Source organism: Dasypus novemcinctus, chromosome 8, assembly GCF_030445035.2.
Source record: "Dasypus novemcinctus isolate mDasNov1 chromosome 8, mDasNov1.1.hap2, whole genome shotgun sequence".
In the NCBI taxonomy this organism is placed as follows: Eukaryota; Metazoa; Chordata; class Mammalia; order Cingulata; family Dasypodidae; genus Dasypus; species Dasypus novemcinctus.
Window position 1 is genome coordinate 60,943,701 of NC_080680.1, and position 23,371 is coordinate 60,967,071.

The 23,371-nt window shown below is 39.0% G+C and overlaps 1 protein-coding gene across 3 annotated transcripts in view; it reads left to right on the plus strand.

Annotated features, from left to right (window-relative positions):
* Nucleotides 1-23,371, plus strand: part of ADAMTSL1 (ADAMTS like 1) — a 1,125,968-nt gene that overhangs the window by 50,531 nt on the left and 1,052,066 nt on the right. Inside the window, exon 2 of one of the 3 annotated variants that reach the window (XM_071216754.1) lies at nucleotides 16,612-16,724. The exons of the other annotated variants lie outside the window; for them this stretch is intronic. The gene's annotated coding sequence lies outside the window, so the exon portion shown is untranslated. The remainder of the gene's footprint in view (nucleotides 1-16,611; nucleotides 16,725-23,371) is intronic. 3 annotated transcript variants of the gene reach the window in all.

Below are 23,371 nucleotides of genomic sequence, written 5' to 3' on the forward strand. Positions count from 1 at the left end.
CTCTGGAAAATTCTACATCTCTCAATCACTTTAATCTTGATTTTTACTTGCTCCCCTCCTTTTCACTGCTGAACTATTTCTATTAGCATAAAAATGATATTACTTAACTTTGAAAAGCCTTCCTCTGTCAGACCCGTTCTTGTTTTACTCCTATAACCATCATCTAGTTTCCAGTTGGTTTTTTGGTTCTAATAAAACTGGCTCATCTTAGGTCCCCTTCCTTCTTTCTCATGCTCATGAATTATGTTCTGTATCATTTCCAATATCTAAAATACTGACTTTTTCACGTCATCAAAAATCTTCAAGTCTCTTGAAAAAATAATGTGAACTTGGCAGGTAACAATGATGTATGTCTGTTGATTATAAAATTCTACCTCAAGGGAAGCTTTAGCTTATTCAATAAAAGAATGATGATTATGATCATAAATGACTCTTGTTGAAATTTTTATTTTTACAGCTGGTTCTTGATATTCTGCATCATTCATTCATTCACTTACTCATTTGATCACATGTATTAAACACACACTATATTGCCATACTATATTAAACACAGGGGATAAAAATATGAATAATATATGATCCCTGATGTTAGGAAGTACATAATTTGAGGCAAGAGAAATGTATAAATTATAATACAGGAAAGTACATTTACTATGATGGAATGTTTTCTCAGAGTCCTGTGGGCACATCAAAGAGGGAGTGATAGAGTCATCTCAAGGACCGGGTGGGGAGGGTGGGCATCACTGAAAAAGTGACATGGAACTTACGTCTTATTGAATGAGTGGGAGGAGATGAGAACCAGGATGCTGGTGGAGAATAGTGTTGTGGAGGCATGGAAGCATGAAAAAACCATGGAGAAGAACAACAACAGAAAAATAGGTTTGGTGAGAATGTCATATCTGGTAGAGCAATAGCAGGGCATAAGGCAAAATTTGTGAAAACTATTTGAACCCTGCTGAGAAGTTCTGATGTTAACTCAGAGATATTGGCGGTTATTTTATGCTTTTGTTTGTGTGTATATTTGTGTTAGCATAAGGAAATCATGCAATTTGTCTTGAAGGGAAAGATGAGTTGGGAGAGTATTCCAAGGCTCTGGCTGGAGAGAAAAGGGCTTGAGCAGTAACCTGTGGCAGTGGGCATGGGAAAAAGGACAGATTTATCACAACAGAATTTGGTAGCAGATTGAATTCAGGGGCTACTGATGACTCAAAGAGCTATAGCTTGAATGGATGGCAATGCGTTTAACTGAGAAAAGAACAGAGGAAGGAAGGAAAGCCAGTGCGGGGCTGATGGGTACTGAGTTTAGTGGTTCTTTGGAATTGGCTGTGGGGCATATAAATAAATCTGCCTGGAGGGCAATTGTAAATGCAAGATTGGAGTGCAAAAGAGAAGAGGAAGTTTGCATTTGAAATAGGAACCCGGGGTCATGTCCTTACTCTTTTGGGTCCTGAGTAATGATACTGTACACTTAAAGTTCTTTAGGGCAGTACTGCTTTTGCCAATTTTGTTTTCTTGTTTCTCTGGACATTTTTAAATTTTTTTGACAAATCGTCCCAGGAACAACTCTTCTGTGGCTACAGGTTTTGGTGCTGATTTTATTTCATTTTCCTGCATTGTTATTTTTGGCCTCTACATCAAGGCCCTTTGTAGAGAACAATTTCATTTCTTAATGCCTTTATGAAGTTTGTGCTTTATCTAACCATGTTTTTTCTCTGTATTGTGAAACAGAGAGGCCAAGCATATTTCTCTTGGTTTAGACATTTCAGGTAGGTGGCTTCACAGCAGTTGTGTCTTAGGAATCTTTCCTTTCTTCTCTTTATCTCATTGGGCAAATTGGAAACTTCCACAGTCTGTGATTTGCAGTTTGAACTTATAAGAATTCATGTTTGGTTGACAACCAAAGCAGGCAATGTTGTTAGCCAGTGTTGTTTAAAAAGGCTTCAAGCATTAACCTAGCTTTTAAATACTTGTACCTTATTCCCTAATTGAGAAGATCACTTTTTATACAGGGTCATATAGAATCTCTTAGGATAATGTAGTCTCAAAAGTGTTTCTAATAAATGGGTAGAATATCCTGTATGCAACTATCAAACATACATCAGACTACATTTTTCCAAGATTCTGAGCTTTGAATATGGAGTCAGGGATATTAGATACTTAATAAACAGTAGAGTAATATGACGAGGTAGGTATATTATTTCAAAATATATTCCCTTATAGTCTTTAATGTATATGATATACATCATAAAACTGCTTACCAAGTATAATTCAAATTGTTCATCAAATCATTGTAATCGTTTCCTAATTACTTGATAATACTTAGAAATTGTTGGTGTGATCCTTTGTTTGATAAACCATAACCTCGGCAGAGCTCTGAATTTATAACAGGGAACTGCATCAAATCCTGCCGATTCCTTCGTTAAATCGGTGGTCATTTAGGTCTCTGGCACTGGTACTTTGTTACAACTGAAATATGGTTGGCCAATGCTTTCCTGGAAGCCAGTGCTTCCCACTTGGCCTGGGAAGAGTCTAGTCTTTGGCCTCTTCCTAAAATGCTGCTACTGACACTCACATACAGTCTGGAATAAACATGTTGCTGCCACCACCTGGGTCCTTTCAGTGGCAACACACGTCCATGCTGGCACCACTCCAAGGTCCATCACCTGCTCCCATGGTTGCCACTGGGAGACTTAATTTGGTATCTTGTAGTCTCAATAAATATAGGATTTCTTTTTACCAACTGGTAATGAAGTATTTCAGTATTCTTAACTACCAGTACATATCATCTGAATGTCAACCCTGGTTATCATAAATGTGCTTTATGTAAGGGGTAAAAGAATGTTCTCTCCTCATCTCAGGTTTATTCACAGAGATGTTATTTTGACTTTCAAAATACCTTCTTGAACCCCATGGAAGGAGAGTGGCAGGATCCCTGTTTAAATTCTTTGGTTGTTCTGCCTGGGCATAGATAGACTTATTTTGTTTCCTTTCTACATGGTAAGAATACCTTATGAATTATGGGTTTGAGCCATTTTAGAAATAGGAATATTCTGTGAAAGCTCCTTAAGTCCTTTATTCCCCAGTGCTCTTCATCATAGCTTGGAAAACATGGAATTCTTATTTGTATTATTTTGCATTAAAATTTATTGGCATCTTTTAGAAAATGTGCTTCTGCTACAAATGATTTTTGTGTGTGTTCATAATTCTTTGTACTGAAACATTGGCTGATCATGTGTGTGTTCTGTGTGAGTTTGTGAACAAAGAGACTGTGGAATGAAGTAACCTCTCTCATTCCTTAACTACTTGTTCACGGATGTTGGTCAGAACTGACAGCTAAATCAATATGGTTTCGTGTTTTGAGAATCTTTACATACATTTTTGCTAGAGTGACTATAAAGTTTAATGTTCAAGTAGATGAAATTTTATTATTGTAAGTGGACAGTAAAATTAGAATTATAGACTTTTCTGAAAAACTTATTAACCAACAGATTGGTTTTATTTTATTGACTGACCTTTGAAATAGTTTGATTTCAAAACAAATTTTTAAAAAAATTCTAAAAACTTAAAAATTAAGTTAAAATTTCAAAACCTCTTTATGTTGATTGAACATTAAAAGCAACAAAAGCAGAATATTATTCTTGAAGCATATACACATAATTTAATCATTTTTTTTGCCATTGCTGCCTCTAATAATATCTCTAGTATTTTAATGAAGTTTGTATTCTTAAAGTATTTTTTATATATGATTGCATGAAAAGTTCTTCCAAGTTGCACTGATGATAAAGAAATTTGAAATAATTGACTCTTCTCTGTAAATCTTAATAATTTTGATAGAAAAAATATTTTGTCCTGTGGGTACTCAGTCTACCTGGTATAGCAGAGTGAATGCTGTTAAGTGGAAGATATTCTCATTCCAGGTTTTTTCATAATTAAATTTATAATTTTCTGCCCCAGTGAGCTTTCCATTTTTGGCTTCCATTTGGAAGACCTTTCTTTGGCAAATAGTTTCACAAGACAAAAATTCTTCAAATAACTGGTCCCTACTTATGATTCTTTATAATGGTATGCTAACTTTAGATGCTGTGAAATTTTAGGCTTTCTGTTTTCATTCTGTTTTTGAACCTAGATTTTCCAATTAAAGATAAGAACACAATTCCATCAAAAGTTTCTTTCAATCAGTGGGGCTACTCCAAAATGCAGTTAGAGATTTTCAGGTTAAATCTTGCACACTATTTGAGAAGGTCTCATCATTGCTCCCTTGCTTTTGTTGGGATTAATTGCTGTATGTTTTCTGGTTACAAGCATTGATTTCAGAAGTGCTTTTCTAAAAGTTTCAGAGGCTTACATGTTTTGGTGTTTTATTCATTGGCACTTTGATAACTTTATTAAAGCTTTTTAATTGATTTTGAACAGAATGTAATAATGTTTAGAAGATTCGCTTACAAAAGTAGGTCAACAAAATTGTAAAACTTTAGATAGTATTGATTTGCAAAGTGGTTCTGTATGTTTGCTAAAATCCAGTTGATGACAGAGCAAAGAGAGAAGACACATCCTGCCATGCACAACCATGTGTAAGCAACATCAGCTTTGCCAACAAATTTTTGTTTTATATACTTTAACTATATGTTTATACAGTTGTAGTTACTTAATTATGTAACTATGTATATTTGTTATTTATATGTAGTTATAAAGTTACTAAAAATATTTTATGAAGTTTTACGTATTTGTGTGCTTAAAGTAACTAAAATTTCAGTGGTAAAGCTGACATTGCTTGCACATGCTTCTGCTTGGCTATATGTGTTTTCTTTGTTCCCTGTCATCAATTGGATTTTACAAAGCTTGTAGAACTATTTTTTAAATCAAAACTAATGATGTCCTACTGCAGTATTGATCTTATGCTATGTATACACACACACATATATACATATGCAGACACATGCTTTGTAATTTTGTATAGTACAGATGTTTTGATTGGTGGAGCATCACATATCATAGTTTTGGCACAATTCTGAATTGTTTCATGTGTATTTCTGCACAATCAGTTTCGTAATTTAATAAAAACATTGTTTTCACGAGGGTGCTATCTTCTACCAAATTTTGTGCTTTATTTTTATTTTTTATTTTTTTTTAAAGATATATTTATTTATTTAATTTCCCCCCCTCCCCTGGTTGTCTGTTCTTGGTGTCTATTTGCTGCGTCTTGTTTCTTTGTCCGCTTCTGTTGTCGTCAGCGGCACGGGAAGTGTGGGCGGCGCCATTCCTGGGCAGGCTGCTCTTTCTTTTCACGCTGGGCGGCTTTCCTCACGGGCACACTCCTTGCGCATGGGGGCTCCCCGACGCGGGGGACACCCTTGCGTGGCACGGCACTCCTTGCGCGCATCAGCACTGCGCATGGCCAGCTCCACACGGGTCGAGGAGGCCCGGGGTTTGAACCGCGGACCTCCCATGTGGTAGACGGACACCCTAACCACTGGGCCAAAGTCCGTTCCTTTTGTGCTTTATTTACATCACAAAAAATATTTTTATCTTCAATTTTAAACATTTAAACTAAATTTGTACAGTAATCACAATATTGCCAGCTCTTTCACTCAAGACAGAGTAAACTTCCCAAAACTTTATTCCAGGAATTGGAAGGGAATCAAATAAATGATTATTGACATTTGCCTAACTTACTTCTCTTTGAAACATCTGGTGACAGTGATCATTTAACTGTTTGCAAATCTCTGGTAATAAGCCAAGCTTTCCATTAATAGTATGCTTCATTTTTCTTATGTGCACAAAAAAATTTGGAATTGAAATAAGTGAAATTAGAGAAACAAGTATTTTACCTAAATGAAAAGTCATACATCACAGAATGAGTCATAAACACACCATCTGCAGCTTCACATGCCAAATCATTATCTTCAAGCACAATCTTCTGAAAATAACCACTTTTTAAAGTAGATGTTAATGCTTCTTGGGCAGATTGATGTCTTCTGGTGTCTATGTGGGCCAGTGATTCACCATGGCCTTGTGGCGGGTAGTAAATGTTGACAAACATTCTGCTAAAGTTACATGGTTATCATCAATTTTCTTTTTTGTGTGTGTCTACAGAGTATTTTTCATTTTTATTTTAAAAAAAAATTATTGAAGTATATCACTCACACATAAACATACATAAAGAAACAATAAGTGTATAGGAACAGTTGTGAACTTTCAAAACAAACATATATAGCATCATACAGGAGTCTCATAACTCACCCTACCACCAGTACCTTACATTGCTGTTAAACATTTTAAGCTAATGATTAAAAAGCATTGTCAAAATATTACTACTGGGAAACGGACTTTGGCCCTGTGGTTAGGGCGTCCGTCTACCACATGGGAGGTCCGCGGTTCAAGCCCCGGGCCTCCTTGACCCATGTGGAGCTGGCCCATGTGCAGTGCTGATGCGCGCAAGGAGTGCCGTGCCACACAGGGGTGTCCCCTGCGTAGGGGAGCCCCACGCGCAAGGAGTGCACCCATAAGGAGAGCCGCCCAGCGCGAAGAAGGGAGCAGCCTGCCGAGGAATGGCGCCGCCCACACTTCCCGTGCCACTGACGACAACAGAAGTGGACAAAGAAACAAGATGCAGCAAAAAGACACAGAAAACAGACAACCAGGGGAGGGGAGGGGAATTAAATAAATAAAAATAAATCTTTAAAAAAAAAATATTACTACTATCTAAAATATTTTCCCCCAACCCACTCCATTATTATTATTATCTTTATATCATTTATATATGAACATATATAAAAATTAAGTGTATAGTAAAAGTTGTGGACTTACAAAGCAAACATGCATAACATCCTACTGGGGTCCCATACATCAACCCTTCACCAACACCTTGCATTGTCATGAGACATTTGTTACAGATTATGAATGAATATTGTCAAAATCTTACTACTAATTATAGTCCTTATCTTACATTTGGTGTATTTTTCCCCCAACCTACCCTATTATTATTTTTAAAATATATTTTTTATGACAGAAGTTGTAAACTTATGAAACAAATCATGCACATATGCAGAATTCCTAAACAACTTCCATCTATCAACACACAACACTGTGGTGGAACATTTGTTACAGATAAAGTAATACCATCTGATTGTTACCATGTCCATAGTACACATTGGGCACACATTCTTCATTCTGCCCCATTATTGGCACAGTACATCTTTGGCATAGATGCAAGCATATTACATTATTACTGCTAACCACAGTCCATAGGTCACTCCAGTTGTATTTTTCCCATACTTCTCCACATTCCCACCACCCTGCAGTAGTGATGTACCTTTGCTCTAGCTCACAAAGGACACTCCTGAATCTGTACCATCAACCACAATGCTCATCCACCTCTTGGCTCACTGTGCTATTTCAGTTCCTAGATTATTCTCTAGCATTCTGTCAACTGGCATCTATATCCCTAGACTACCACTTTCAGCCACATCCCCAGTTATAAACTAGCTGTTACTCACTATTTGTTACCATCCACTCTATACATTTCCACACCTTTACATCAAAGCTAATTAAAACTTCTATATACATTAAACATCAGTAGTCCTTCTCAGGCCTCCTTTTATCTTCTTTAAGAATCTACCACCTACCATCAGGGTTTGAAGATATTTTCCTACAACCTCTTCTAGAAGCTTTATGGTTCTTTCCTCTATACTTAGGTTTTTGACCCATTTTGAGTTAATTTTTGGATAAGGTGTGAGGTAAGGGTCCTTTTCCCTTCTTTTGGTTATGGATATCCAGTTCTTTCAGCACCATTTGTTGAATGGACCATTCTGCCCAAGCTGTGAGGTTTGACAGGCTAGTCAAAAACCACTTGACCATACATGTGAGGGTTTGCTTCTGAAACATAATTTTGGTTCTGTTGGTCTATGTGTGTATCTTTGGGCCAGTACCATGCTGTTTTCACCATGATAGCTAGTTAATATAAAGTCTGGAGATGAGAGTTCACTTTTTAAGATGTTTCTGGCTATTCAGGACCCTCCACCCTTTCTAATAAACTTGAGAATTATATTTCCAATAAAAAAAAAATACTGGTGGAATTTTTATCAGCATTACATTAAATCTGCACATCAATTTGAATAGAATTTATGATATTTAGTCTTCCAGTCTATGAGAATGGAATGTTCCTCCAGTCATCTAGGCCTTTTTGATTTCCTTCAACACCGACTTGCAGTTTTTAGAAGACAAGTGCCTTTTATCATTGATTAAGTTTATTCTTATTTGAGTTTTGTCTGTCATATTTTATTTTCCCCACTCTTTTGACACTTTTGGTTATTTTTATTGGTATAATCTTCATTTCTAGACTCTCCTCCAGGCCTCTCTCTCCTGTCTTTTCTTTTCAGTCTCTAGCACACCCTTTAGCATTTCCTGAAAATCTGGTCTCTTGGTTAGAAATTCTCTCAGTTTCTATTTATCTGTGAATATTCTAATCTTGCCTTAATTTTTTGAAAGACTATCTTGCTGGATATGAGATTCTTGGCTGGAAGTTTTTCTCTGGTACTATCTTAAATATATCATACCACTGTCTTCTTGCCTCTATGGTTTCTGGTGAGAAATCAACACTTAATCTTATTGGGCATCCCTTCTATGTTATGCATTTCTTTTCTCTTGCTGTTCTCAGAATTCTCTCTTTGTCTTTGGCATTTGACATTCTGATTAATATGTGTCTCTAAGTTGGTTTATTCAGATTTTTTTTTTGGATGGGAGTATGTTGTGCTTCTTGGACATGGATATCTATGTCCTTCAATAGTATTGGGAAATTTTCTACGATTATTTCTTCAAATATTCCTTCTCCTCCTTATCCCTTCTCTTCTCCTTCTGGGACACCCATGACATGTACATTTGCATGTCTTTTATTGTCATTTAGTTCCCTTAGATCTTGTTCAATTTTTTTTGTTCTTCATCTGTTCTTTTATATGTTCACTTTCAGAGGCCATTTCTTCAAGTTCACCAATCCTTTCTTCTGCCTCCTCAAATCTACTATTATATGATTCCAGTGATTTTAAAATTTCATTTATTGTGCCTTTCATTCCCATATGATTTGCTATTTTTCTGTGTATGCTTCCAAATTCTTCTTTGTGCTTATCCAATGTCTTCTAAATCTCTTTAGCCATCTCATTGAATTTATTAAGGAGATTTTTTTTTGGACATCTGTGATTAGTTGTCTCAATTCCTTTATGCCATCTGGAGGCTTATCTTGCTCCTTTAACTGGGCCATAACTTCCTGTTTCTTGGTATGGACTGTAATTTTTTGTTGGTATCTTGGCATCTGGTTTACTAGAGTATTTATTCTGGGTGCAGTTTTATCTCTTTAGTTTAGGGCTTCCTGCCTTTTCTCCCTTGCTGGTTGTGCAGTAGGAGCCAAGGATGTAGTTGGTGCTATAAGCTGTGGAGGCTCAAGCTACTCTTGAGCCAGAGACTGCTGAAGCAGTACCAACTTTCTCTTTGCCAGGGGTAGGACAGAATCACAGTTGTGTGGAATTATCCAAGTCATGTAGGCCTACATTGTAGTTGCCCAGAGAGACTGATGAGGCTTCATGCCCCTTTCTCTCCTGCCTAGAGCAGGGATTGAGCTGTAAGTGTGGGCAGCAATCTATGCAGTGTGTATCCAAGATGACTGCAGTTGCCCTAGTAGGCTTCCAATTATTCAGTCTGTGCCAGCCAAAAGTACCTGCAGTTACCTGGATAGGCTGGTGCAGAACCCACCTGACTTTTCCCTGCCAGATGTGGGACTGATGTCTAGGCTAGGGCTGTGGGCTGATCTGGGTGGAAGAAACCGGTTCCTACAGTCACTGTGATTTTTGCTCCTGGCTACCCTCAGGGTGGGAGAGGAGTAAAAATGGTGGCTACTGGCCTCTTTCTAACTTGGACAGATTCACACCCTAGCTGTTCCTTGAGTTATACCCTAGCCAGCTGAATCTACTAATCAATAGCCAAAATCAGTGGCCAACCATCTCCTCCTCCCCTGTTTTTAAGAAATGGAGCTTCTAATTCCAGTCACAGAATAGCTCCTGGGGTGGCTTGTGCTATCATAGTAGGACAATCAGTGGTCTCCCAGCTTGGCCAGTAATTTTCTGGAGAGACTAGCGCCAGCCCACAGCTTCCTCCAGAGGTAGGGCTGGGCTTATATTAGACCAGCATTCTGATCTGGATGGAAAGAAGCTGGTCCCACCAGTACTTTGATTTTCAGTCTGTCCTGCTTCCCCTCATGCCAGGCATGGAATTAACATGGCAGCTTCCAGCCTCTTTCTGGCTTGGACAGGCTCAAACTTTAGCTGTTCTCAGGATTATACTTTAGCCCACTGAAAATTTTCTCATCAATAGCTGAAGTTGGTGCCTAACTGTGTCTTCCTCCCCTGTTTTTGGGAAGTGAAGCTTTCAATTCCAGCCACAGCATAGATCCTGAGGCAGCTTGTGCCTCCAGTGAAGGATGGGCAACAGTCTCCGGGGTGTGGAGCGCTCTCCTTATGAATCTTCTCTGTAGATGGGCAGTCTAACCCCTCCTTCAAGGATGTGACAGGATTCTCTTCTGGTCTCCCAGAGCCCCTAGACAGGTGCTTCAGCTAGCTCCAGATAGCTCTGGGTATTTACTAACTTCCCTGTAGCAGGAGCTGACTCTAGGAGCTCCTTACTCTGCCTCCATCTTGCTGGTTTTCTCCATCAATTTTCTTTTGGAATGGAACCTCAGAACTTTTTTTTTTTAAATGTGCACTTTCATTTTTTTAAAAACTCATTACTTCCAAAAGCATTCATTGCAATATTACAACACATTACCTAAATAAATAAATAATTGTAATTTTCCACCAAAGTGATAGATAAAAAATGCTATAGCTAGAGCATTCAGACTACTCTCTGATGCTATTCAGTAGCACTGCTCAACCTCTTTTTCCTACATACATTTCACAAATACCTAATTGCTGTTTACCTCCATTTTCCATTGCCCCAACTGACTGGTAAACTAGTAACTTGCATCTTTGGTGAGCTAAGGCATCGACGACAGCCCAACTGACAGGGGTGTTCTGAGCAACTGGCTGGGGTAGCAGCATTGACTGCTTCTCCAAGCACCACTTGAGACCAGGAATGATAGTCACAAGCTACCTGCATTAGACTGCACTTTATTTTATTAGGGGGTGCTTTGTGTATACTCTTCTTGCAAATGGAGTATAAGCAGTATCAAGGCAGGAAAGTATCTGAAAAACAGAGTCAGTTTAGGGCTGGTTGTACCACATGGTACAATGAGAACTTAGTTTGCTGTATAAGTACTACTAGACAAGACCGTGACAGAAACTCAAAGTATAAAGTGGTTTATGTCAATAGTAGAAGAAGCTGGAAATGAGTTAAACCACTCTAGTTTATTTTAATGCAACTGTTAATAAAAATAGCTTGTTTAAAAATTGAGAACAACAACAATAGGACAAATACTAAATTGGATGGAATACCAGGACATTGGATTTAAACCATGGCTGTCTACACTAATAGGGACATATGATTGTGCTAATTATCAATAATCTTTCCTACAAGGTTGGTCTTATTACCCCCATCTTACATAATGAAGAAACCAAGGGTCAGACAAATCAAGTGTGTAGCCAGGGTCAGATAGTAAGAAACACCTGCATGATTTCAATTTCTTATCCCAGTATAAAATGCTACCCTTCTAGTATCTGACCACCTTTAGTAGAATATGAAGGTACAATTTTAAAGAATATATGGGTCCCAATACATGCTTATCTTTAACATATCATTTAAAATGCTTTTTCCAAAGGAGCATTTATATTATACACTGGAGAGTTGTATGATAGGCTGACAGGTTACATTATGACCATTATTCCAAAGAGGACTTCATGGATATTTGAGACCTGGTGGTAGATATAAGGAAGCTTGTCTACCAAGAACAGAGATGGGAAATTCTAGTCAAGCCTGAGTATAAAAAGAACTGAGTGAGTGGGAATGGAGTGTTTGTCTTATGTCCGGCAGGTACTGGAAGGCAAGTCAGTTGGTTATATGAAAAGTGAATTATGGGAAGCGACTTGGTCCAATGGATAGGGCATCTGCCTACAACATGGGAGGTCCATGGTTCAAACCCCGGGCCTGCTCAACCCATGTGGAGCAGGCCCATGCGCAGTGCTGATGCGCGCAACGAGTGCTGTGCCACGCAGGGGTATCCCCTGCATAGGGAAGCCGCTCAGCGCAAAAGAAAGTGCCGCCTGCCCAGGAATGGCACCGCACACACAGAGAACTGACACAACAAGATGACACAACAAAGAGAAACACAGATTCCCAGTGCTGCTGATAAGGATAGAAGCGGTCACAGAAGAACACACAGCGAATGGACACAGAGAGCAGAACAACTGGGCGGGGGAGGGGGGTGATAAATAAATAAAGAAATCTTAAAAAATAAAGTGAATTAGGTTATCTCTACTTTTAGGAAGAGCTTTGAAGGAAAGTGGAGGTCTTATATCCAGAGTTCAAGGGGAAGACATCCCAGGGCCTAAGGAGAGGGTGGGCTGGTTGGGTTTTAGTTTTAGTTTTTCCCTTTCGTTAGTAAATGGCATATTACAAATGTTAAGACCTTCATTCTTTTGTTTGGAATACTAGATCCTCCATGCCATACCAGCCTATATCTCAATAATACAGATAACACGGTATTTTCATCTTATTCTCATTGACAAAACCTAATGCCTTGCTCATCTCTCTTCCCCAGTGCTGCCATTATCATAAATCCCAAATGTGCCTCGTGTGCTTTCTTAGGTAGCACTCCTAGCCAGTATGTGGCATTATTCTCTCTTCAAAGATGGCCATGTGGGTTTTCAGATCTCTGATGTGATGCCCTTGAAATGCTTTTGACATCTAGCTACTCCTCTATTTGACACCAAAAGATCAAAAGCCAGCTTCTGCTCCAAATTGTGTTAACATGCTGTTACCATAGTGCTTTGTGTTCTTGGATTTTTTAGAGAGACTACAAGAATTAAAATTAAGGAAAAAGCAAAAACCAATAGTGCAGAGAATGCTGTAAAAGTACCTATGTACACACTACCTAGAATTAATGTGAATTAACATTATGTCACATGTCCTTAGTTTTTTGTTTTAATGAAAAATTAAATATTACAGATATCAGGAAATTCCTCTTTGAACTCATTTTCCTAATTCTATTCCCATACTGCCCCAGAGGCAACTGCTACCATGAATTTCCTGGGTTTCTTTTCATCCCTCTTTATATACTCTTTCCACATTTGTACAGATGAATATATTTTGAAATTTTAAACATTTATATAAATTTTATATATTACACAGCATGAAGAAATCTGTAAACATTTCACACCACAGTATGATTTGGCGATCTAGCTATATTGTTACTTGGAGAGCTAGTTCAGGAACATTAATGGCTGTATAGTATTTCTATCATATGACTATTTCAGAGTTTTGTATTTCTTTATTGATAAACATAGAGGCTAATATCTTTTGGGACCACAGCAGGAAACAGGTGTCACACTCATGCTGGGTAAGTGAGGAGACTTTAATAAAGGGACTGTTTATAACCACATGGGCAAGATTTCAGAATATAATAGGGGAGGGTGTAGTATCCCAGGGAGCAAAAGTGGGCCTGTTAAACCACTCCTAGGCCTGACATGGGGTATTGTTCTTCAAGAAGAGAGAAAGTCCTGCCTAGAAGGAGGCCGTGCTCTTCTAGAGATGCACCCACCTCCCTGTGATCCCACAGAAAGAGAGGAGGAGAGTAATTACCTCGCCCACATTCTCCCTCCTCTGATGCCTGCTGGGGATCTTCATTGAATTTACTCAACTGGAGACCAGAGGGCAAAAGAGTGCTTTGATACAATATTTTTAAAAATTTTAAAATGTATTTCTTTCCCTGCCCCAGCTGTCTGCTCTCTGTGTCCATTCACTGTGTCTGCCTCTATTCTTGTCAGCGACACCGGGAATCTGTGTCTCTTTTTGTTGTGTCCTCTTGCTGCGTCAGCTCTCCGTGTGTGCCGCGGCACTCCTGGGCAGGCTGCACTTTTTTTCACGCTACTCCTGGGCAGGCTGCACTTTTTTCACGCTGGGTGGCTCTCCTTATGGGGTGCACTCCTTGCATGTGAGGCCCCCCACCGTGTGGCACGGCACTCCTTGAACGCATCAGCACTGTGTGTGGGCCAGCTCATCACACAGGTCAGGAGGCCCTGGGTTTGAACTCTTGACCTCCCATGTGGTAGGTGGATGCTTTATCTATTGAGCCAAATCTGCTTCCCTTGATATAGTCTTGAAAGGTCAACCTCTCCAGAATGGACAGGGGTGGAGTGAATTGTGGTTCTGGAAGGGTGAAGAGGAGCTAGGCAGCATGGGGCTGTTTCCTTTTGAGTACTATAGAAGATGCTTCAGAGGCCATCTTTGTATCCATATCCACCTCTCCAGAGTTTCTCTAGGGTCTGTAAGTAGCAGTAGGGTTGCTTAGGCTGAGACATGTAGATTTTTATGGCATTACTACGTGGTTTGGAACTTACTTTTCCCTGAACTCTCAGGAGGTTACATACATTTTCCTAGGGTTAGTAGACTTTTTAGTTCCTTTTACTGTGCTTTTCTATTCATAGCCATTGGTCATTTTTCTGTTGTTTGTCTCTTACTGATCTGTAGGAATTCTTTATGTAATTTGGATTCTAATCCTTTACATCTTATATATGTTTCAAATATCTCCTCCTAGTGGGTGGCTTATCTTTTAACTTTATGATGTTCTTTGTACTAATATAGTGTATTGTTATATTGTCAAAACTATCATTTTTTAGGTCTTATCCGTTTTCATCCTGATATCATAAAAATGTTCTTCTAAAGGTATTTTTCTAAAAGTTTTGAAGTTTTTTTTTACTTATATGTGTTAATACATTTGGATTTGTGTGTGTATGTTGACTGTTAGACTTCAGATTTAATTTTTTCTTGGAGTTGTTAGAACATGATTTCCTGACTTGTCTATCATTTCCCTCCTGATTTATAATGCCTTCTCTCTCTTACTCAGGTTATAAAACAAGCTCCACCGGGCTTTGTTCTTTTGAATATTCCTGCATAGATACCCCTTGTTTTAGTTCCTGCAGCTTAATCTATATGCTACAATACAATGTCTTCTGATCTAGAAAGCAATTCCCTCTCCTCTTCCTCCTCCACACCCTCTCCCCTTGTCGCAGTTTAATATTATTGATGAATTCCAAAAAGAAATATTGGATTATGCTTGTAATCTGATCTGTACCTGGGCATGATTGAGTTATGATTAGGGCATTGAGTCCCCACCCCTTAGTGGGTGAGGACTCACAGATAAAAGGCATGGCAAAGAACAGATTTGAGGGTTCTGATGTTGGAGTTTTGATGCTGGAGTTTGATGCTGAAGAGTTAAGTTGGAGACCCAGGAAGTAAGCTCACAGAGGAAAGAGAAGCCAGCCCCAGGAAGAAAGGAACCTTGAACCCAGAGAAAAGCAAGTCCCAGGACCGTAGGAACCCAGGATGCCCTGAATCCTCACAGACGTTGGCAGCCATCTTGCTCCAAATAGATTTTGATGAGGGAAGTAACTTATGCTTTATGGACTGATATCTGTAAACTCCTACCCCAAATAAATACCCTTTATAAAAACCAATTTCTGGTATTTTGCATCAGCACTCCTTTGGCTGACTAATGCACCCCTCTTCTTCCTCCTTCCTCAGAATGTCTTAGCCCTATTTGCCCCTTGACTCTTTCACGTAATTTTGATAATCACCTTGTCAAGTTCCACAAAATTTCTTGATTGCAGTTGAACTATCTCCATTAATTTGGGTAGAAATAATATCATATTGTGATTGAGTCTTTTCATTTTTTAATATGTTATATCTTTCTACTTAATCAGTTCTTCTATGCCTTTCAATAGTTTGATAGTTTTATTTGGAAAGGTAGGGTGCATCTTTGTTTGGATTTCTTCCTAGGTACCTTGTTATTTCTGTTATTAATGTGAATGGCAATCTTTTGTTCATTATATTTTCGAATATCAGTATCAGTATGGAGAATGATATGTAATTTTGTATACCACTTTTGTATCAGATTGTGTTATTTGGTGCTTAAAATCTTTGAGTGGCTTTCCATCTGACCTAGTGTCACATCCAAAGTCATTATCTTGCCCCTCAAATCCCTCCTATCTGGCCCCTTGACCTATTTCTGGGTTTATCTCTACCTTTAGTTCCCTTTTCCCCTTAAAACCCTATCTAAAATCCTATCCTCTGTTTAATTATTTTCTATATCCTTTTCCCTACTTTGTTTTTCATTGCACTTGTTACTGACATTTTACTATTTCTAATTTTGTTCTTTTCCTATCTCCTCACACTAGAATTAAACTCCACAGTGACAGTTACTTTGTTTTATTTACTGTTGTATCCCGAGGACTGAGAGCAGTGCCTGACACACAGTAGACCCTTAATAATATTTGTTGAGCAGGCACATAAATGAATTCAACAACTTTGTTAAATTCTCTGTTGGAAAATCCAAGACAAAATATTCGAACTCTGCTGACAGTAACTTATCACAATGTTAAAAGAGCCTTACCCTTTACAGTGGCCTCTTCCCTCCAGGACTCTGATGTGAGCACACACAACTGGCTAACAAGCGGCACACATCATCTCACTCCTACTCTCTTCTCCTCTTAAGGTCTTGGGACCTCCTGTGGATCCTCACCGCTCTTAGGGTGAGTCACTTCCCCTGAGACTCCTCAGCATACCATGGAAGTACATCCCTGGTAAACTCCTTCAGGATTTCTCTGGGATATATATTGGGGCCTGTCTGATTTCACAGTGGGTCCTTGGCATCTGTCTTGGTTGTACCTTTTATAGGCATTGAACTGCATGGCAATTTGGCCAAAAAACCAGAGCTACCTTTTGCAGAAAGCTTTTTCATGAGTCCCTACACTGAACAAACTCCAGGTTTTTCTCACTGTTGCTAATGATATTCAGCAGTTACAAGTACATTCATCCATGCTCCTAATGCACTCTCTCTTAGTGGGATAGTTAAAACACAGTATGTTCAGGAACACAGGGGAGGGTCATTGGTCCTTCCTAAAAGAATCTTGGGAGGCTTCACAGAGAAGGCAACAATTGAGCTGAACCTTATTTATTAAAAGATAGATACAAGTTTGCTAATGGAAGGATGGAAAAATAGCTAACAAAAGCAAAGCACTTTTGACCCAGAAATTTCACAGATAGTAATCTGTCCTACAGATATACATGTGCACAAAGACATATATGAGGATGCTTATTCAGCATTGATCATAAAAGCAAATTAGTGAAAATTATCTAAATTTCATCATCATGGGACTCATAGGTAAGCCTTTATATAAAATGATTTAGAAAGCTGTACATTAGATTTGAAAAAGTTCAAAGAAAGGTATGTATTTATATATGCTATGTCAGTTTCGTTTTGTTTATGAATTCCAAAAATAAATATTGGATTGTATTTGTAAACTGGTCTGTTCCTCTGAGCATTTTAGACTGTATTAGATTCAGAGGTTTCACTTTTACTTTACTAAAGCAAGATTAGGGCTTCTATTTGACCATGTCATTAGGGTGACTAGGTTTTAGTCACCACCACCCCACCCCCACCCGCTTTGTGGACTATATAAATTGATGCTCATTCAAAGACAGGGAAGTAAATACATGGAGAAGGAGAACACAGAGTCTGGTTTGGGATGCTGGAGCCCTGGGGAGAGAGCTGAGCTGTTTGCCTGATAGTTTGGAACTGAAGAGACCAGAGCCCTCAACAGTTGAGACAGTCTGGAAATAAATGAGCCCCAGGGAGAGGGACAAGCCTTATGCCAGCTTACAGCTGTGATTGGAAGAAGCTAGGCCCACGGAGCTTTGGAGGGAGAGGAAGACTGAACCCTTGCTGATGTCAGCAGCTATCTTGCTCCAACACATGGCAACAGACTTTGGTGAGATCAGTAACTTACTCTTTATGGCCTTGTGACTGTAAGCTTCTACCCCCAATAAATACCCTTTATAAAAGCCAACAGATTTCTGGTATTTTGCATCAGCACACCTTTGGCTGACTGATACATATGCCTAGAAAAATTCTGAAAGTATCTTGTTCCAGCTATCTATTGCTGCAAAACAAACTACCCTAAGCCTGGAGGTTTTAAGCAACCAATTTTTTATACTCTGGATTTTGTGCAGGAGGAATTTGGGCCAGACATTTGGGAAGGCATGCCTGTGTTCCATGACAACTGGGGACTCAGGTGAGGTAGCTTGAATGGTTGAAGATAGCTGGTTGCTTGAAGGAGGTCATATGTCTGGTTATTGGTTGGGTTCTTTTGTTCTTTTCTACGTCACATTCCCTTTTTTTTTTTTTTAAAGATTTATTTTATTTATTTATTTCTCCCACCCATCATTGTTTACACTTGTGGAGTCTGTTCATCATCTTTGTTTCTTTAGGAGGCATTGGAAACTGAGCACAGAGAACTGAACCATAGACCTCCCATGTAGTACGTGGAAGCCCAATCACTTGAGCCACATCTACTTCCCTTTATTTTTAAGAGATAGCAGGGATTGAACCTGGAACCTTGTACATGGGAAGCAGGTGCTCAACCACTAAGCTACACTGGCTCCCTCATCAAGTTCATTTTGTTTTTGGTTGGGGATCAAGTTCTTTTTATTATCTTTTTTTTTTTTTTTTTTAAGATACATAGATCACACAAAATGTTGCATTAAAAAATATAAGGTTCTCATATACCCTATTCCTCACAACCTATACTCCTCCCACATCGACAATTTCTTTTATTAGTGTGGTACATTAATTGCATTTGATGAGTACATTTTGGAGCATTGCTGCACAGCATGGATTATAGTGTATGCTGTAGTTTACACTCTCTCCCAGTCCATTCAGTGGATTGTGGCAGGATATATAATGTCCTGCATCTGTCTCTGCAATATCATTGAGGACAACTCCAGTGCCCACATATCACACCTCTTTTTCCCTCTCCCTGCCCTCAGCAACTCCCATGGCCACTGTCTCCACATAAGTGATATAATTTCTTCCATTGCTACAGTCACAATAATTCTATAGTAGAATACCAGTAAATCCACTCTAATCCATATTTTATTTCCTCCATCCTGAGGACCCTGGAATGGCAATGTTCATTCCACCTCTAAATTGAGAGGGGACTTAGATCCCATATGACTGATGGATGGAATTCTCCTGCTTGAAGCTGTAGACTCTCTCAGTTCCCTGGTGTGGTGGTTGACCATCCTCACCTCCCTGTTAGCTGACCTGTGTAAGTCCAGTGAACCAGAGAGTAGGTGTTGCAACTCTGCTGAGGCTCTGGACCCAGCTGGCACTTAGACAGTCCAGAGATTCAAGTCTCCTGAGCATACACCAACTCGAGTGCCAACCATAGGTTCAGTAAAAGTGACAGAGGCATATGTGTAGAGAGGTCACATCTGAGTCCAAATCTGTCACACTCAGGAACACAAATTTCAAAGTAGGGCCCACTGGTAAGGCACTGAACTCCGGAACCATCTGTCATCACCATAGGACCTGGGTTTCTCTGTATCCCTCAGGAGCACCACTCCCTGGGGTTGTATGTACTTTTGCTATCTCTGAGAACCTGCTGAGATGTGTATAAGTGTGACCTCTCTGATGACCTCCTGACTCATTTTGAAGTCTCTTAGCCACTTTTCTTTACCATTCCCCTTTTATTTAAGGTCTTTTTCTTGTTGCATCACCAGTTGGTGTTTCGTAGCAATCCCTTAGTGCCAGGGAGGCTCATCCCTGGGAATCATGTCCCACACTAGGGGAAAGGCAATGCATTTATATGATGAGTTTGGCTTAGAGAGTGGCTACATTTGAGCAACATGGAGGCTTTCAGGAGGTAAACTTGTTACCCTGCAGATCTAGTTGAAATTTTAAGCACACAAGCTCATAAGCATAGTCATCAGTATCAAAGGCTCACCATTGGACCATCTTTCTTCACTGCTCTTTGCCCTTGTACTTGGGAGATTGTTGCTGCTCCATTGGGGAGTGTGACGGGGTTTCCTGGAATGGGAACTCAGTGCTCCCTCAGTTGTCATGTGAAACTCTACCCCCATGTCAATATCCAATGAACATCTGAACATGTCTATATACCCTATATGCATGCCCTAGAGAACATCTTCCTTCCCATGCATCCCCTATCAATGACACCCCACATCAGAAATCATATGATATTCTTATTCACAAGCTTGGTGTCTGCACTAGTTGGAAGATCTGGGGATAGCCAGAGTGACTTCTTCATCTCTCTTTCTTTCTCTCTCTCCCTCTCTCACCACCTCCATCACTTCCTTTTTCTCCCTCTCTCTTTTTCTCCCTCCCAGTGTGGCCTCTTCATTTTGCTTCCTTACAGTATGGTGGTCTCAGGGTAGTAAGTCTTCTTGCATGGTGACTGTCTTCTTCCAGAGTGAGCATTCCAAGAGACCCAGGTGAAATCTCAAGGCTTCTTGTGAGCTAGTCTGGAGGTTCCAGAACATCACTGCTGCCATGTTCTATTGATCTTGTAAGTCACTAAGGTCTCCTCAGATTCAAGGAATTAGATACCCCCTGTCAATGGAGAAACAGCAAAGAATTTGCAGCCACCTTTAATTCAGATAAATAAGTTCATTAATAGTAATTGCATCTGGAGAGTGGGCCAGGTGGACTGGAAGGTCAGGAAGACTTATATTTCATTGTGTATTTTTCTGAATGGTTTAACTAAAAAAAAAATCCAACTCATCATTATATCTCTCTATTTTCCATTGGAAAAACAGTGCCAAAACTAGTTATTGATTAAAAAACTAGGGGATATAGAATTGTGTGACCTGTTGTGGCATGGCAAGGAGATATGCTCTGTTGTTTAAATTGTCCCTCATTGTACCCATGAAGCATTTGCTCTCTTGCATAAATTAGAGCATTGGATGCAGAGAAGCAGGGAAAATAGAGAGGTTTTGGTCTAAGTTAATCTTAAGTTATAGAGGGGGGAAAAATCAACTCAGGTCTGTTTAGGTTTTTACTTAAAATGGAAATCACTCTGTACAGGAGAGGTTCAGGTTTCTCCTAAACTTCCTGAACTCCTACTTCCGGTTCAGCCATTTGATACTCCTGGACCTGGATTCTGTCAAGCCAAAGGTGAAAAGGCATGGGCCTGCTCTCTAACTCCTGTGGCCCCTTCAGACATAGAACAGTAGTGTCCAGCTTATAAGACCCGAGTTAGATGCAAATGGTCACTACTGTGGGTAAAAGTAATCAAAGAAAAGATAAATATATGCGTATGTGAATGTTATGTTTTATATATATATGTGTTGTACCATGTGAAATGGCAGATATAATCTACCACCTTCCATAAAACATATATGCCATGACTTGCTCTTTATTCAGAAAGGCCTGCCTTACCACTCTCTTGTGACCACAGAGTCAATTCACTGTGGCCCTCCAGTTCATGGCAACCTTCCAGACTGCTGGGTCATTATAGTGACTCATTTCTTCTAGGGACCCAGATTAGGAGACTCTGTTGGTTGTACTGTTAGCAAAGGGAAAGGGGGACTTTTGCTTTCTTAATTTGTTTAGTTTGCTGAGGCATGAGTCTTGAAAAATTCCCCAAATTTAGGATTATGATATAATGTGATTGGTGCTTATAATCTTATGCTCCTTTATTCGTTTTTCATTTTAGGAGAATTTATTTTTTAACTGGAAAACTGTCAGAAGAGAATTTTTAAAATATTGACTGAAGTTCTTTTTAAAATGACAACTGGATAGTTCAGTTTTTAAAAATCCAAAGAGTCTACTCACTATCCATGTGATTAATACTATGTAGACCAAATATTTTATTTAACTGAAATTTTCATTTCTCATGAATATGTCTTGCGTTGTAAGATTTCTTCAAGTGGTTATGCGACCTTCTTTGGAGATAGATACCATGCAGAAAGATGATCTAAGTCTTATAATCAGTTACCCTGTATTTAAAAAATAGTTTGTGAACACCAAATTTTGACAGTCGTTTTTGGTTAGTTTGGCTCCTGCTTATGATAAATAGTATTGATGGCAATAGAATTGACAGTATTGTTTTTAATGTGCTTACTTTTTGACATAAAACAATTAGAAACTCTAATATGAGGATTTATTGATTTAAACAAATTAAAGCCTGAAAAAGATAGCAAAGAAAATTTCAGAATAAATCACCCTATGCTTGAGAAATATGAGTGAATGTAACCCAGCGTGCCTCCACTTCTTTTGGCCTACTCAGGGTTCCTGCAGGCTTTCTCTGCTTGGACTGCAGCGCAGCCTCTTCTGGATTGCAGCACTAGGGCCCTTGATCTTCCCTTTGGCTTGAACCTGAAAGTAAAATATTGGGTTTACCTCTGTGCTTTTCCTCATTAGCTTGCAACTATTATAATCATCCCAATTTGGTACTTTCTTGTTTCCACTAAAAGGCACACTGAAATTGCATGGCCATTAGATGATCTAGAATATCTGTTTTATTTTCTAAGATTTTTTGTGAAAATGAAACCATAGATTAAAGATGCTCAAGTATATCCAAATTTTAAATAAGAAACCTGGCAGTGGAATGCTTGATTGGAATTCAAAGATTGATTTAAAACAACTATTAAAACCTAAAATAAATAAAATATTCTAAAACAACTAACAGATCCATGTGTCCCTGGTTTAAGAAGTACTGCTCAAGAGGCAGATAGCAGAGGAGCCCATTGTCGTCTTCTGCGCAGAATTCTGCCATCTACTCCCATTTTACCTTTCAGATACTAGGCTCCTCCTCCTTTTTAATCCTATACTTGACTGGAGGGTTATTACTAATCAATGTGATAGACGGTAATGGACTCCAAATGTCACCACTGCCAGGGCCATGCTACTATCATGGGCCTTATGACTTTCTGGGCTTCTGAGAGCTCCATCCTCAAGCTTTTTCATCATCTTTACTGTTCCAGCTGCTGTTCTCTTGCTAGCCTAATTTTAGCATCTGCCAATCTCTTATTATAAGACAAGTAATAACTCAGACTTGGTCCCTGTTGCTCTCCTACCAAATTCTATTTTCACCTTTTGTCTACTTTCCTCCAGCAGCTTATCTCTCCAGTCCTTCCAAATGTCACCTTTTCCTTCTTCCCTTTGTATCTCAAGTCATTTTTCCACTTTCCATTCAGACTTGGCTATTTAAGAGGTGATGGTTAAATTTTGGCTGTAGAGTACATGCTATCCTTTCACATAAAACCCATAAAACTACCATCCTAGTTTCTCTTTATAGCAGAACAGTAGGGCCAAAAATGGTGCTAAGATCTATTTTTACACTAGACACTCAGATTATATAATGGGCAAAAGAAGCAA